Below are 14,312 nucleotides of genomic sequence, written 5' to 3'. Positions count from 1 at the left end.
CTTGCCCTTTCAGTCACTACTGCTCCCCTGTGATTTAGCAAAAATAATCCAGCTGACCGTCACAAGTTTAAAACTGTTCTTAGACAAGAGTTTTTATGAATCACCATGAAAAGAAAATGGTGTTTGTTTTGCAAAAAAAATGCATGTAACTGTTGTAACTTTGAGAGGGCGCATCTCTTTGCAAATTAAATAATGTAATGTAATAATGTCAATGTAATGACTGAATTAATCTTTGCATGTAAGCTATTAATTAAAAATCAATACAGTATCACAAAATATAATACCACAATACTTAATATTTTTTGATATTTTCTTACACCCCTACTAAAGCTGGGCAATATATCAATACTATATCGATATCGTGATATGAGACTAGACATTGTCTTCGATTTTGGATATCGTAATATCGCATTAGTGTCTTCTTCCTGGTTTTAAAGGCTGCATTACAGTAAAATTATGTAATTTCTGTTTTCTTTTTCTGAACTTACCAGACTTTTTCTAGCTACGTTGGTCATTGACCATTGGTGCTTTCAAATGAAAGCACCAATGGTCAACCCTACTATATTGTCACAATAACAATATAGAGTATTTGGTCAAAAATATTGCCCAGCCCTAACCCCTACACATGATCAGTCTGGTAGAGAGGGAAAAAACTATCTGGCTTGTTTGTATTTCTTTAAATCAATCACAATCACATCGTCTTGGTCGGCACTTAGCACAGGATGCAGCGACGGTGCCCTTGCAAAATCATGGTTGTATAATAGTGCAGATAATGTAAGGGGATGAGAATGCCTTGTGAAATACGTGGCCGATGGCAGGCTAACACCTCTTCCTAAAAGGACGCGATGCGAACGAGCGAACATCAGATTGTTTCAGTTTATCCCAATGAATATGTCCTAACCTGCTCCGTGCGTCACCAAACAGGCAAAGCGACGTGTCACTTGCTTGAAAAAACGCTCGCCCTGGCTCTATTTAGCAAAGTTTTGTGCACCTCCAAGCTATTTTCATTTATCAAAATCGATCGCTTGTAGTATATCTGGACATTTTTCCGCACTCCATCCGCCAGAGTTCGCTCGCTGTATGCTAGGAAAAGGTGTTAAACCGACAGTCTACATCCGGAGAGTCAGATATAACTGTTAACTACAGGATGGAACTGAAAAACAAGTGAAAGAAATGTCAGCGTGGAGTAGTAAATGTCACAGGATATAGACAGGAGGAGAGTAAAAAGTGATTTTTGTATCGTAAAGTTTAAATGACACTTAACTATGAGTTTCATGAATCCCGTAGAAATTGTGATCCCGCAATCATAGACTTCTGATGAGTACAATTCAAACGTTTTAGCAGCTACAGTCATCATTTGACACATTGATTAAATGGTAGCAGCAATCAGGAAGTGCCAACATTGTCATTTCCCGTGTATTTTCTGAGTGCTGATGATGCTCTGTATTGCACTAATCTTTATACATAAAGAAACAAAGGACAGCTAATTATGGCATGATGAAAGTTCAGCAGAATAAAAAGCACAAGTGAAAGTATAACCCTCAAAACAAAGCTTTAATTGCACGAAGATTGATATGCCACTGCTGAACATTAATTAATGTCAAGTTACGTAGCGCGAGACAAAAGCTTGCATCGATTGTTCTTGGTCTTTTCTGTGCGAACCATTTCAAGACATTATGAAATGCTGCGGCAGAGGACCGAATCATTTCTTGACAGGGTGTATTTAGCATAGTGGGAACTGAACGACAATCAAAGCTTCGGTTATCATTACTTTCTGAATGAAAACGCAGTCTTTGATGTCGATTTTTAAGAGTTGGAATTATGTGATTTCAGTGGATCAGACTCTTTTTAACACTTATTGAGTTATCAGAAGTACATTTTTCATTACAGTGTCTGACTGTCATGCTGGCTCACAGACACATTGAGATGAATGGTGCGGTTGTATTGTTTGGAGAGAAATATATAAATCTCAGTGAGAGCTTGTTGGAGGGCAATATGTCAACTGATAATCATTAAAAGAAACTGTAAGCGAGGGAAATTTAGCAATGAGATGAGTAACTGTTAACTAACAAGCCGTAGACGTGGGACATTTTCACACTTCTTCACTGAACCTAAAAACAAATCTCAAATACAAGTGTGTACAAAATAGAGTTATTGATATTAAAATATGCAGGCTGTAAAACAATGGCTCTGTTCACAGCTTCAGAGAGGGCTGAGATGGAACTACAGGGGCGAACTTTCTGTGTATTTGGTTTTCATATCGCCCTCAGAGGAGTTTTGACTGACAGGAGGTTGAGTGGAAAGTGACTGCATTTTCATTTTGGGGCAAACTATTTTGTGAGGTGATAACAGAGCAAGCAAACACTGAAGTATTAAAATGGTAAATGCCCAGTAGCCTTTGGTCTTCAGTGACCACAGAGAGCCTGTTTGGATATTTATTAATACCCCACACCGGCTCATAGAGGTGAAATGATTTAAGGAGCCGAAGCTCGATAAACTTTAAAGATAATCTGGAGACAAACTCTTTGCGGAGAGGCATGGTATTGCTTTTCTGTGTTTAAAGGATATGTTGTTGACATTAATCATTTTGAGGCAATTCTTAAGTCCGGTTATTCACCCGCTAGAAAAGTGTGACTGTCAGGCACACCCGGGGGGTTTGCTGCACTATACATGTGGAAGCTTTTATCCAAAGTTGTCCAGTGAAGTTTGAACACCCCAGGTGGTGGACTAACAAACACTCTACACTAGAAAGAGTCCACGTATTAGAGGCAACATCATACTAGGCTACATCTTAACTAAGAATTAGGGCTGTCAAAGTTAACACGATAATTAAGGCAAATTCGTTTGAACGCCACTAACTTCTTTAACGTATTAATGCAATCGATCTTTCGGAGGTTGTAGCGGGCTCAGTTTTAAAGCTAGAGTGAAGATACTGGCATCATGTGAAACTAGTAAACCTAAGGAATCCATTGGGTTTTCCATGTTATACATGCTTGTTGCAAAGAAAGTTAAATAGCGCTCCAAACTTGCACTAAATTTTGACGAGGAAAAACTGTCATGGCCATTTTAAAAGGGGTCCCTTGACCTCTGACCACAAGATATGTGAATGAAAATGGGTTATATGGGTACCCACGAGTCTCCCCTTTACAGACATGTCCACTTTATGATAATCACATGCAGTTGACAGCTGTTGTTGCCTGTCGGGCTTGAGTTTGCCATGTTATAATTTGAGCATATTTTTATGCTAAATGCAGTACCTGTGAGGGTTTCTGGACAATATGTGTCATTGTTTTGTGTCGTTACTTGATTTCTAATAAAAAAATATATACATACATTTGCATAAAGCAGCATATTTGCCCATTCCCATGTTGATAATAGAATTAAATACTTGACAAATCTCCCTTTAAGGTACTGTATATTTGAACAGATATAAAATGTGTGATTTATCATGGACAATCATGCAATTATTCGCGATTAAGTATTTTCATCGATTGACAGCCCTACTAAGAATATATTCTTTTGGAAGCTAAATACATAGATCTTAGAGAAATGAAACGCATATAGTTGAGGATTTTGTCTCAGTTGTTGGTTGGAAATAGAAGCATGTTTACTGCATTCGTTGGCCTAAACAAACCTTAATTGCCAGAAAAATACTTTGAATTCGTTGTTGGGCATCTGTTTGTATCAAAATACATCTCATCTTTGGGAGTGATTTCAAAGCTGTAAACACATGTATGCTGCTCTTGCTCAGTGTGATAAAAAGAGCTTAGTGCTATAGTATGAGGCCAAATTGTTCTCAGTTGTTCTCCTGACTGCTGAAACTACCCCCGCTTCAAACTGCTGAGAAAATAGAAGTATCCAACAATGCATGTTGGAGAGAATTTCACAAACTAAGTCATTTTGTCCCCATTAAGACACACAGAGGCAGCAGACCTTATGTTACATTTTGGAAACCAACATCTTTACTAGAGAGAGAGAGTTTTCAAACCATCAAACAAGTCAGAAAGGTAAACAAGGTACTGATGACTCCAAAATGTCTATATGAAAGTCTGCAATAAACTCTCCTTACATGTGAACGCTCCTGTTAGAGGAGCTTACTGCACTCATATATCGACCACTGGAGATATAACAATAAAAATCAACAATAACAACAATAAAATCTACGAAAAAGTCGACGTGATGACCGTCTCCACGCTGAACAGCCTGCTGCAAATCTCAGTAAATTGACCAGGAGATGCCTGAGATGTGGCTAACAGAGAGGCGACATGCCGTAGATGACCCTCCACAGGAAAGCAGACAAAAGTACGTCACAAAACTGTTTTCCTAGTCTGATAAGTAGGCAGATACTGTAGCCTATTCATTTTTATGTTGACAGAACGTTATGCTATTGCATTTTGTGATTATTTTCTAAGTGTGCTGGCACGCCTGGCCGAGTTGAGCTATCCATGTTACTGAAAGAAGGAATTAATTCTAGCATGTTAAACTGGCATTTAACCCTTTGTTTTGTTGTGTATGACCACATCCCTTGCTGTATATGTCCGCATGAGGAAAGGACAAAGCAAGAGAGTTAAATGGATTAAAATATTCCTGCAAACACAGTGGATAAACTCAAGTTCCGAATTTACTTTAACAGCTGCAAGAAATAACCTAACAAGCTTCATCGTCTATGGGCCCACTGTGGTTTAGTGATTTATTTTCAAGAATGAAAACATTTCAAAAACACCCTCTACCCCCCTCTGATGTCTTCACAAATCACACAATGCTTATATACATCTAATTTGCATTGGCTAATAGGTTTTGCAGGAAATATAATGCTGCCAGATTATGTTTTCATTAAAGTAAAGACAAAACCTTTATGTCGATGGGGGGGAGCAAAACATCTCAGTGCATCACATATGTTGAGTCAGAATGCAAGGACGATTTCTCTGATCCGACTTTGTGAAAAGCTCTGAGGTAATCATGTATTCAAATGAACTGAGTGCCTACAACTGTACTATCTTGCAGCTCTCATTATGTTTGTCTGCCCACCTGTGCGCACCACCTTACTCTGTACTTTCATTTAAAGCTTCAGTAGGCAGAATGTTTTTGGCATCATTGGGCAACAATGCCATAATTACATTTCAGCATATTATATTATTATTTCTGCACCTCCTCATGGCTCTGTTTTCAGGATTTAAAAAATCTAGTCAAGTCATTTCAGTGAGAGAAATCAGTGAAAATCCTATTTGCTCCATTTCTACCCACTGCTGCTTTAACGTGCAGAGTAAAGCAACATGCACAAATACAGATATGTTTTCATACTGCACATACAAGCATGCATCCAAAAATACACAAGCACTCACACACAACTGTCCCATCATGGTTGTATCCACAAATTCAAAATGCATTTTCAGCTCAATTTAACAAGAGACCATTAAAGTTTTACCCTCTGAAAATGAATGCAACAGCCTGTTGGTTAGCGTCGTTACAACATTTCTTAATGTATCCAGCACTGACATAATGTGGCGCTGATTATGACATAACATAAAGTCGTTGCATTTATCTTGCTTTGCTCAGCTCTGAATTACTCATGTTTAACTGGTGATTACCAAACAGCGGTAAACTAAATTAGAAACATGCAGTGTAAAAGCATTTTTTTACCCCGATACAAATGGATTTCTTCCAGATCCGAATATACATTGCATTTCAGCCTGAGCTTGATTTTTTTCTATAGAGTCAAACAGGATCTGAATTATAAGCATACTTAGATGTATTTTCAACCTTGGCCATAATGTATTTCATCGAAAAGATTATTATTTTTTTTTTATTTTGCATCTTAATTCACTGTTTAGCTACTCTGTAGCTGCAGCTAACAATGACAGCTGCCCATTGTCATGTTATGAAGGCTGAACTGGAGTCACAGCTGAAAAGTGGTTAAAACACATTGCTTTTACAACAGCAGAACTACATACTAGAGGCTAGTTTAAGTGTGTGCCAAATGTCACATAGGTCACTCCATCTGATGCAGCCTCCGAACCACATTTTCTGTGAATGTGAGTCGCTGGCTGGGAAAGCAAAACATTCATGTCAAAGTAATCCAGAGGACGCGGATGTGTTTTTGTGATTTTGAAGGTAATATGGACTGAGATTCTGCCGGACATATTGGGGTGGACTAGAGAGCCACACTCCCGGCAAAGTGGAGCCACGTAATGCTCTGCAATGATGACAAAACACTGAATACAATCAGTCATCATGATGGCAATGGCTGGGGAGAAAGTGCAGGTTGAAAGTAATCAGAATTACACAGAGCTACAAAGAGACACATGCCGGTAAAATGTGTCTGCTTGGATAGATACATTGTCATAGGCTGCTATCTTTCTGAGACATTAGCATTTGAATGGCGGAGTATAAACAGACTTTCTCTGCCCCCTTCTGACTGCCATATACTTTGAATATAACCCACTGAATGTCAATCAAAAGAAAAACAATGGCTCTGTATGAGTCAGCTTCCTCTTACGATGGTCCAACAGGGGTGAAAAGGAAAGCTGGATGCTGAAACGGTAGCCTCTCTGCTCATTTCTGCTAACAGATGATGATTTGGAAGCTATTTCTGCTTGAATTGTCATGCAGACCATAAGTAGGGAGTAGGTAATGGTACACTAGAGGATGTGCAATAGTGATGTAGAAGATTGCCAATTTTATTACTGCTTTATTAATGCAAAAACACACCAGGCAACGGCGCAGTTTGGCTCGCCACAATAATTACATTTTTCTGCTGCCAGGAGACGTGTTCATGTGTTTCAGGTGGAAAGACATTTTTTGTAACATAGGTCAACATGTCACAGGAGTCACAGGACTCTGTTTACTGATTGGCTGCTGGTATTATCTGGCTGCAATTTGCCACCAAAAGTTACACGATCCCCAACTTTTAGCTTGCCTCTGGCAAACCTCTGGGTCTGAAAAGTGAAGCCAATGTGGAAACGCCTTAAACTTGCATTCTTTCTAATAGCCAACAGGGGGTGACTCCTCTGGTTGCTAAAATAAGTCTGATTGTATAGAAGTCTATGAGAAAATGAGCCTACTCCTCACTTGATTTATTACCTCAGTAAACACTGTAAACATGAGTTTATGGTCTCAATCGCTAGTTTCAAGTCTTCATCAATACAACATGATGTTCATTTAGTAAATTATGGTCCCATTTAGAGTCAAATAGACCATAAAGCAGGGTATGCTTTAGGGCGTGGCTACCTTGTGATTGACAGGTTGCTACCACGGCGTTGTCCGGTCTGGGAGCTGTTTGTGTTTTTGTCTTACCCCTTTAACCCTTTCACGGTGTGTTGTCAGTTCATGAAAGTTAATCGTAACATTTTGGTCGCCTAAAAATGTCTTATTCAGTGTTCGGCTGTACTTAGCTCCATCTTCTAGTGTCACTTCTGGTTGCAAAAAGACAAGATGGCGACAGCTAAAAACCGAGGTGGCGACAATCAAAATACTGAACTTGAGGCTTCAAAGCGGCAGTCCTCAAACCAATGGGTAACGTCACTGTGACTACGTCTACTTCTTATATACAGTCTATGATTTGGCAGCAGCTTTGAATAGACGTTGCATGGCAGCTTGCCGCAGGACGCATTTCGATGCTGCTCTAATGTGTGTTTTCGGCGTTAGAGCCAAATATTGTATCTCAGCATGGTTACATCCCTGCTCTATATGAACCTCCGCAAACCTTTGGTCACAGCTGCCGCCACCATGGAAGCATAAGAATGTAAAACTGTGTATTAAAATGCTGCCTGGTAAAAATATACTTAAAAAAAAAAATAGTCAGTCCTTGACAGGAGGGTCAAAAACTGACGCTGCTTCCAGCCATCTCTGTTTACTCGCTCCCGAGCTTGTGTGTGGACCCCCATGTGACCTGTGCATTATTATTCATTGCGTGGCATGGTAACCAGCACGCTTCCCTGTTGTGAAGCAGTATGCAAAATGACTACATGGCGGGCTGAAGATATTCAAAGCTAATCCTTATATCTGCTCACAGACGCCAGATGATCAGCTTTCCCTTTTGGCAAACACAGAGTGCTGCGGGGATTGTATACCTGCCACTGAGCCGGCTTGATGCGTCTCACATATCTAGAGCTATGCAGCGCTACATCTGAGAGCATGAGTCAATAGTGAAGTACATGTATTAGCCGTGACACTATCGTCTGCAAATATACTGTATGTGGAAGAAATATGATTTAGATACTTAACAGAATCTTTTCATTTTCTGTGATCTATAATCTCTCTAACTTAATATCATTAAATACTGGCTTTAATATAATGAAAACGTATATTGTATATGCCGTCTCTACCTAATGAGGAATAATACAGCTGTGAAAGATGCACACTTGAGTACACTCAAATTATGAATTGTAACCACAAAGATGATGTGAGAAACAGCATACTTCATTTGTTCTATTATCTTCTCCAAAAAATATAATGACTGCTCCCTAAAGAAGCAACTGCTGAAGTTCAGAGCACATACAGAAATATTCATGAGTTGCTGAGCAAACTGCTATAAAACAGTAAACAATATCCATCCAATCTCTTTTCACAATGCAGAACATTTTCGATTTGTACAATGTTTGAATAACTGAAATATGCGGTCAAATGTTACTCAGTGTGAAGCACAGAGGCATATGCATTCACAACAACAAGCCCAGGTCTAATTTGCAGTCTACCGCAGTCTAATTTGCTTTCATCAGATGTACTGTATCCACAGAATGATTCTAGCAATTGCACAAAATTAATTCCATCTGTTTTCACATTGCGCCTGCTGAAAAAAAGGATTGGTTGAGATAAGTGAAGCTCAGCGGAGGTTCTGCCGCTTTGTTATATTATTATATAGTTTCAGAAAGTCATGATTTGCTTAAATTATATCCGTGATCTGGGAATTGCAATATCATTATGTGTCTGGCAGACTACATAGTGTGCTTAAATTTACACAAAACATGAGTTCCAGTTCTCACAAAAACATTTAGAGCACAGATAGTGTTCAATGGCAGCATGTAGAGAATGGTGAATTTATTATATACAATAATATAATAATATCTTTGTACTGATCAGTCATTGCAGTCGTGGTAATATTGAGTTATGAGATGATACAAATCTTTCATATGTCCACTACAATCAAATAAATAAATTAAAAAACAAACAAACAAACAAATAAATAAATAAATAAATGCTAGCAAACACAACCGGCACGGTCGGAGTAAATGGCTTGTGAATGACACGATAATGGACAAGGCATTTATCATGCAATAAGAACGACTTTGTTGAGCTTTGCATGTCATTTGTACGCCATTTAGTCTTTAGTCGGTCCAACAAATCCGACTTTCAACCAGGACACCAGTGTTCAAAACCGATGTTACGTTAGTGATGTCATCGACGTGTTTTTCATAGTTATCTAACGTTGTTTACGTATTTATTTTAAGCCCAACCATGATGTTTTTTCCTAAACCTAAGTGAGTGTTTTTGTTGCCTCAACCTAACTGCGGATGTTACCGTATTTTTGTTGTGTGGAGTACAAATGATACGCTAAGAGCCTAAAATGCGTTCTGATGACATGCGGAATGACGCTGCAATATCGTGCTATTGACTATACGCCTTCCCGTGTGATCGGGTCGAACACAACACTGAGCTGTGGTGCAGCTTCCAATGACTCAGCGGGTGATGATATGACATGAGCTAAAAGGTAAAGTTTATTAAGAATCAGAGTTAATGTTAGCAAGCTCAGGCTTCCACTCTCTGACCAACCCGGTCTCGTGGGAAGGCATATAAATAGCATATTACACGGACATCCTGCGTGTTATGAGGATGCATTTTAAGATTTTCATGTGTCATTTGAATGCCCCGCAACAAAACTAAGGTAACATCTGCAGTTAAGTTGAGGCAACAAAACCACTTGGGTTGGGTTAGGTTTAGGAAAAATGTCATGATTGAGCTTGAAATAAGTACGTAAACTAAGTAAAATATGTAACATAAGTATGGAAAGTACGTCGCAAACGTCACTAAAAAACACGTGACAAACGTGATTAACATAACTTACAAAACAGAACACAGGTCTCCTGGTTAAAAGTCATGTGTTTGTTGAACCCATCCACCTCCCCACCCCGCCGCCATGAGTGTTCTTTCTCACTTTTTATTCTACGTCACACTCTCTGAGCGTGGCATATTTACGCGTTTACATTGGACTCAGTACAGATTACATGGTGTAAAATGAGACGCCAATAGCAAGAAAGCCGTTCATATTGCACCCTAAATTTCCTTTGCTTTATCGTGGCATTCATACGCATTTTTGTGCGGATGGGCTGCTCCGACAGGAAGCTAGTTAGCCTGCCTTGTAAAATGGATCCTCCTAAATGTTGTAAAGGGAATCACTAACAGGGCATAGCCAATGCTGTGATGCTTTGTTAAAAAAAAAAGGGGAAACACATCTTGTACCAACCAAGACAGGATGTACAGGGCTATGATGTGCTCTACCTGTAGTCAGTAGTGCGCCACAGAGGTTGACAGCAGGTATCCTAGCAACACTGTTTCTCACATGTCAGTCAACATGGGGGATGCCCACCCAGAGGCCTAGATGCTGTTTTCACAAATCCATCAAAAATGGTTTATAGAAAAAATGGACAAATATTCACAACAATAGGAGTATCACCAAATTTTTATGATTCACAAAACTACAGTAGCACTGAATTTCTGCCTATTGTGGAGATTTCACTCCACAGCATCCCACAAACAAAAAGTCACACATCCGTCTAGCAGAGTAGAAGTTTACTCCACATTCAGCCACACACAGATGGTAGAGTATGAATGGTGAGCGTGGCACTGTTACTCTGCGAATACAAACAAGAAGCCTCACCACCACGGGCGAGAAAAGACTAACCAAAGGCCATCAGTCAGGCTGCCCCATCTGGCCTAATTATGGCTTCCATGTGTGGATGGCCGTGGCCTTTTCTCTGTGAATAGCCAGTCTTTCCCCAAAACTATGTTTGCAGTCAAGGCCTCTAATTAAGGTGGGACCAAATTAAAATGCAATTCCAACACTGACGGTACACCTCGGCTGGCTCAAGGACCTTTAATGAGTGGATTTCCCCACCCATAAATTACAAGCTTAACCCATTCTGTAGGTCTGTAGCCGTGGTTGGTATCCTCTGGGTGGCAAGACTGACAAGATTGATTCCACAAAGATGAAATTGGGTCATAAATTCCCCGGAGTTCAAACATTCAACAGTTTCCAGAAGTATGTGCAGGGAAATATTATTTGTATAAGATGAGCAACGATTGCAGTGACACAATTTATTGACAAGGCTTTAGAAAGTTATCTGAGAAGCTTAAGTGTGTCAGCTTTGATGTGACATGGAGCTGTCCGGATGGTCTAGAAGGTATAATTTCCCCCTAGAAATTGAGAGATGCAGGCACCATATACATGTAGTTTTCAAGAAATGTAATCCTGTAGCTCAAACTAGGGCTCAAATGTGACAGTAAATGTTGTTAATCCCTCAAAGGACAATTCGCTGAGGGATTTGAGAACTGGTGCACTGCCAGGCTTCTGACATGCCCTTAAATATTGGAAGACACATCATGGGTGTGGGTGTCGAAATCTCCCAGCAAACAATGAAATTTTAATTCTAACCACTCCTGAGGAAGAAAATCCGCTGTAATAGGATTTGATGACACCAGATTGTTTCCTCATATTAGGGAGAGTAATGACATGAGTGACAATATCTTGCCAGACTGTGGAACAACAAAGTAAGATGCATGAAATATTGATTGCCAGTGTCTGCTGTTATTTATATAGTGTGTAGTGGGGGCTGGCAGTTCCCTAACCAGTGTTACCTCAACTCTTCAAACAGCACAGCAGAATCTAATTTAAAATTAGATGAGTTCAATACATGTAATACTTTGACAAATTCCCTGGAAATTACCTTTAAATCATCAGATGCATCTGTATCGAAAGCAGAAGTAGGAAATACAACAAATATGACAACCTCATTTTCTCTAAAGAGGCTGCAGTGAGGTAGAATAACACAGCAAAAAAGCACATTGCAGAGTAGAGAGAGGAGAGTGATCACTTTGACTACTTACTGTAAATGTTCCATCCATTAGAGGGGCAAAAATTTAATAAATATGCTAATATGTTACAGTCCACAAGGCGGGTTGGCAGCACATTTTCAACCTACTGAGAAACACTAAAAAATATGATTGAGCTGTATTCTTGGCTAGTCATTTCGGAACAAGAGCATCACTTATCGCAGGCTCCTTCACTCTGGAGAAAAGTGTTTGAGTTGTCGTACTGAAAAGTTAATCAAGTGAGATAATTGAATGTTGTTCAGAGACAGAAGGTGGGAGGGAAGGTGCATGTTTGACATTGTTTAGTTTCCAGAGGTTTAACATTTAAAAAATAAAGAAAAAAATATACAAGTGTATAGTGTTTAGCATCAGAATGTCACAGAAAAAAAAACAATAAAAGTGTTTGTTTGCCAGAGAAGATGAAGTGGGAAGACGGTGCTTTCTCACCTCCACGTCAGTAATGAGATTTGTTTTTTCTGCTACTTTTCAGCCAGTGTACCCAGAACTATAATTCAAATCCTCAAATAGCTTAAATCAGTGTGTTCTCCGCAGAGGGCAAACACATTGCCTTTGACAAGTTGTGCTATGACATGGAAATCATCGCTGCATAAAAAGTCCAGATTACCCTGACGTGGCAGAAATAGATCCATATATTTTGGAATCAAACACATTAGAGAGCCTGTCAAAGCAGAGTGCTGGGAGAGGCAGTCGCTCCGCACCTCATCATCGCCGTAACATTCAGAGGATTATTTTTGCTGACGACTTTCTGTTGGAGTGAGTGAGACTGGCACAGGTTGACTCTGAAAGTCTCATCATATATTTAATCACAACCAACTATGTTCTCTGGGAAGCAATTTGTGATTTGTTGCAATTTTTACAAGTCATTGTTTTTGCAGATCCGCGCCAATATGTATCCTGCATATCACATCTAATTCTCAATGAGGAGACATGGATATAGTGGCTTAACTTTTAAATGCTTTCAGTGTCAGGATGAACCCAAACTCAAAAAGAAAGTTTGGGACCACTAACATTGTATTTAAACAAAGTATCTCGAATGCAATTGGTCAAATTAAAATCCCCAAATCCAAGTTGAAAAACAAAATTGAAATAGCAACATCCGAGCTACCCAGGACAGGATAAGCAATCAAGCCTGAATGCAATCAACCCCACCTCTGGCATCAGAGCCATGGAAGTATTATAAAAACATCTATGATCAGAGCACGGTCACGACACATCTTTTGTTTTTCAACCCTCTCTAGATGAAACCACGGCAAAATGAGCCCAACAGCAGGCCGGTGGCCAGCGGCAGCGCCGGGTCTAACGGGCCCTCTGCCTCAGGCACACTACTTGGCCGGGAGGAGAGCAGACAAGAGCTCTCATTTGCTAACATGAATTCTGTTACATAAAATACCTCATTACAGAACAGTACTCCAACTAATCAGTGGAATCTGTAAGGTTTTTGGTGTAACTCAAACTTTGGGGCTGAACAACTTGAGGAAAACTTTTTGATAAAAAAATTGCAATTATTCTAAACCGATATTGCACTTACGATTTAAATTGTGTTAATTTTCTACAAATTCAAAAACAGACCTGTATTTGTGGTCTAGGTAGTTAAAACAATAAGCAGCGTCGCCAACTTTTCTTGAACAAAATCGAATAAACGAATGCAGTTTCTTGTTGTTGAGATACTCGCAGGGTTCTCTCGCTTTTATTTTTAAAACAGTCAGTAAGAAAAGTCAACTTCCGAGCAAAATGTTCTGGTTTTCTAGAAGAATTGATAATTTTAGCCCACATTCATTTAGATATGATAATAGATAGACATTACTCAAATTTAATCATGACATTTAAAAGTGTCATTTTAATATTTTTGACAGCTGCATAGTTGGCCAGTCATAACAAAGTGCTGGCAAATCATGTCTGACAAGATTTTGATATTGGACTGACAACACTTAACACCTAATGATAATGTTGAAAGCTCTGAAGCAACTTAAGCTAACGTTGATGTTAGCTTCATAGACTGACAGCACAAGATGTTTCACATCCTGAAGGTTTCAATTCAGAGCTTTTAATGTGATAAGCTTAAACTGATGATATGATGTGCTTAAAAGTTTTATTGAGAGATTCTGACAACACTCAATAACTGTTGAGCTGCCTGCTAGCTGCCTCTCTGAAGGATCACCAGGATATCATCTACATCTACAAAAAAGAAACAGTCACCACTCTGTTGG

The 14,312-nt window shown here is 39.3% G+C and overlaps 1 protein-coding gene across 3 annotated transcripts in view; it reads right to left on the bottom strand.

Annotated features, from left to right (window-relative positions):
• The window catches only part of lrp1bb (low density lipoprotein receptor-related protein 1Bb), a 314,579-nt gene that overhangs the window by 186,301 nt on the left and 113,966 nt on the right, over positions 1–14,312 (bottom strand). The gene's annotated exons all lie outside the window — the stretch shown is intronic.

The sequence above is a fragment of the Sebastes umbrosus genome, chromosome 13 (assembly GCF_015220745.1).
Source record: "Sebastes umbrosus isolate fSebUmb1 chromosome 13, fSebUmb1.pri, whole genome shotgun sequence".
Lineage (NCBI taxonomy): Eukaryota > Metazoa > Chordata > Actinopteri > Perciformes > Sebastidae > Sebastes > Sebastes umbrosus.
Note: the sequence above shows the minus strand (reverse complement) of the source record. Positions and strands in the feature narration are given on the sequence as shown.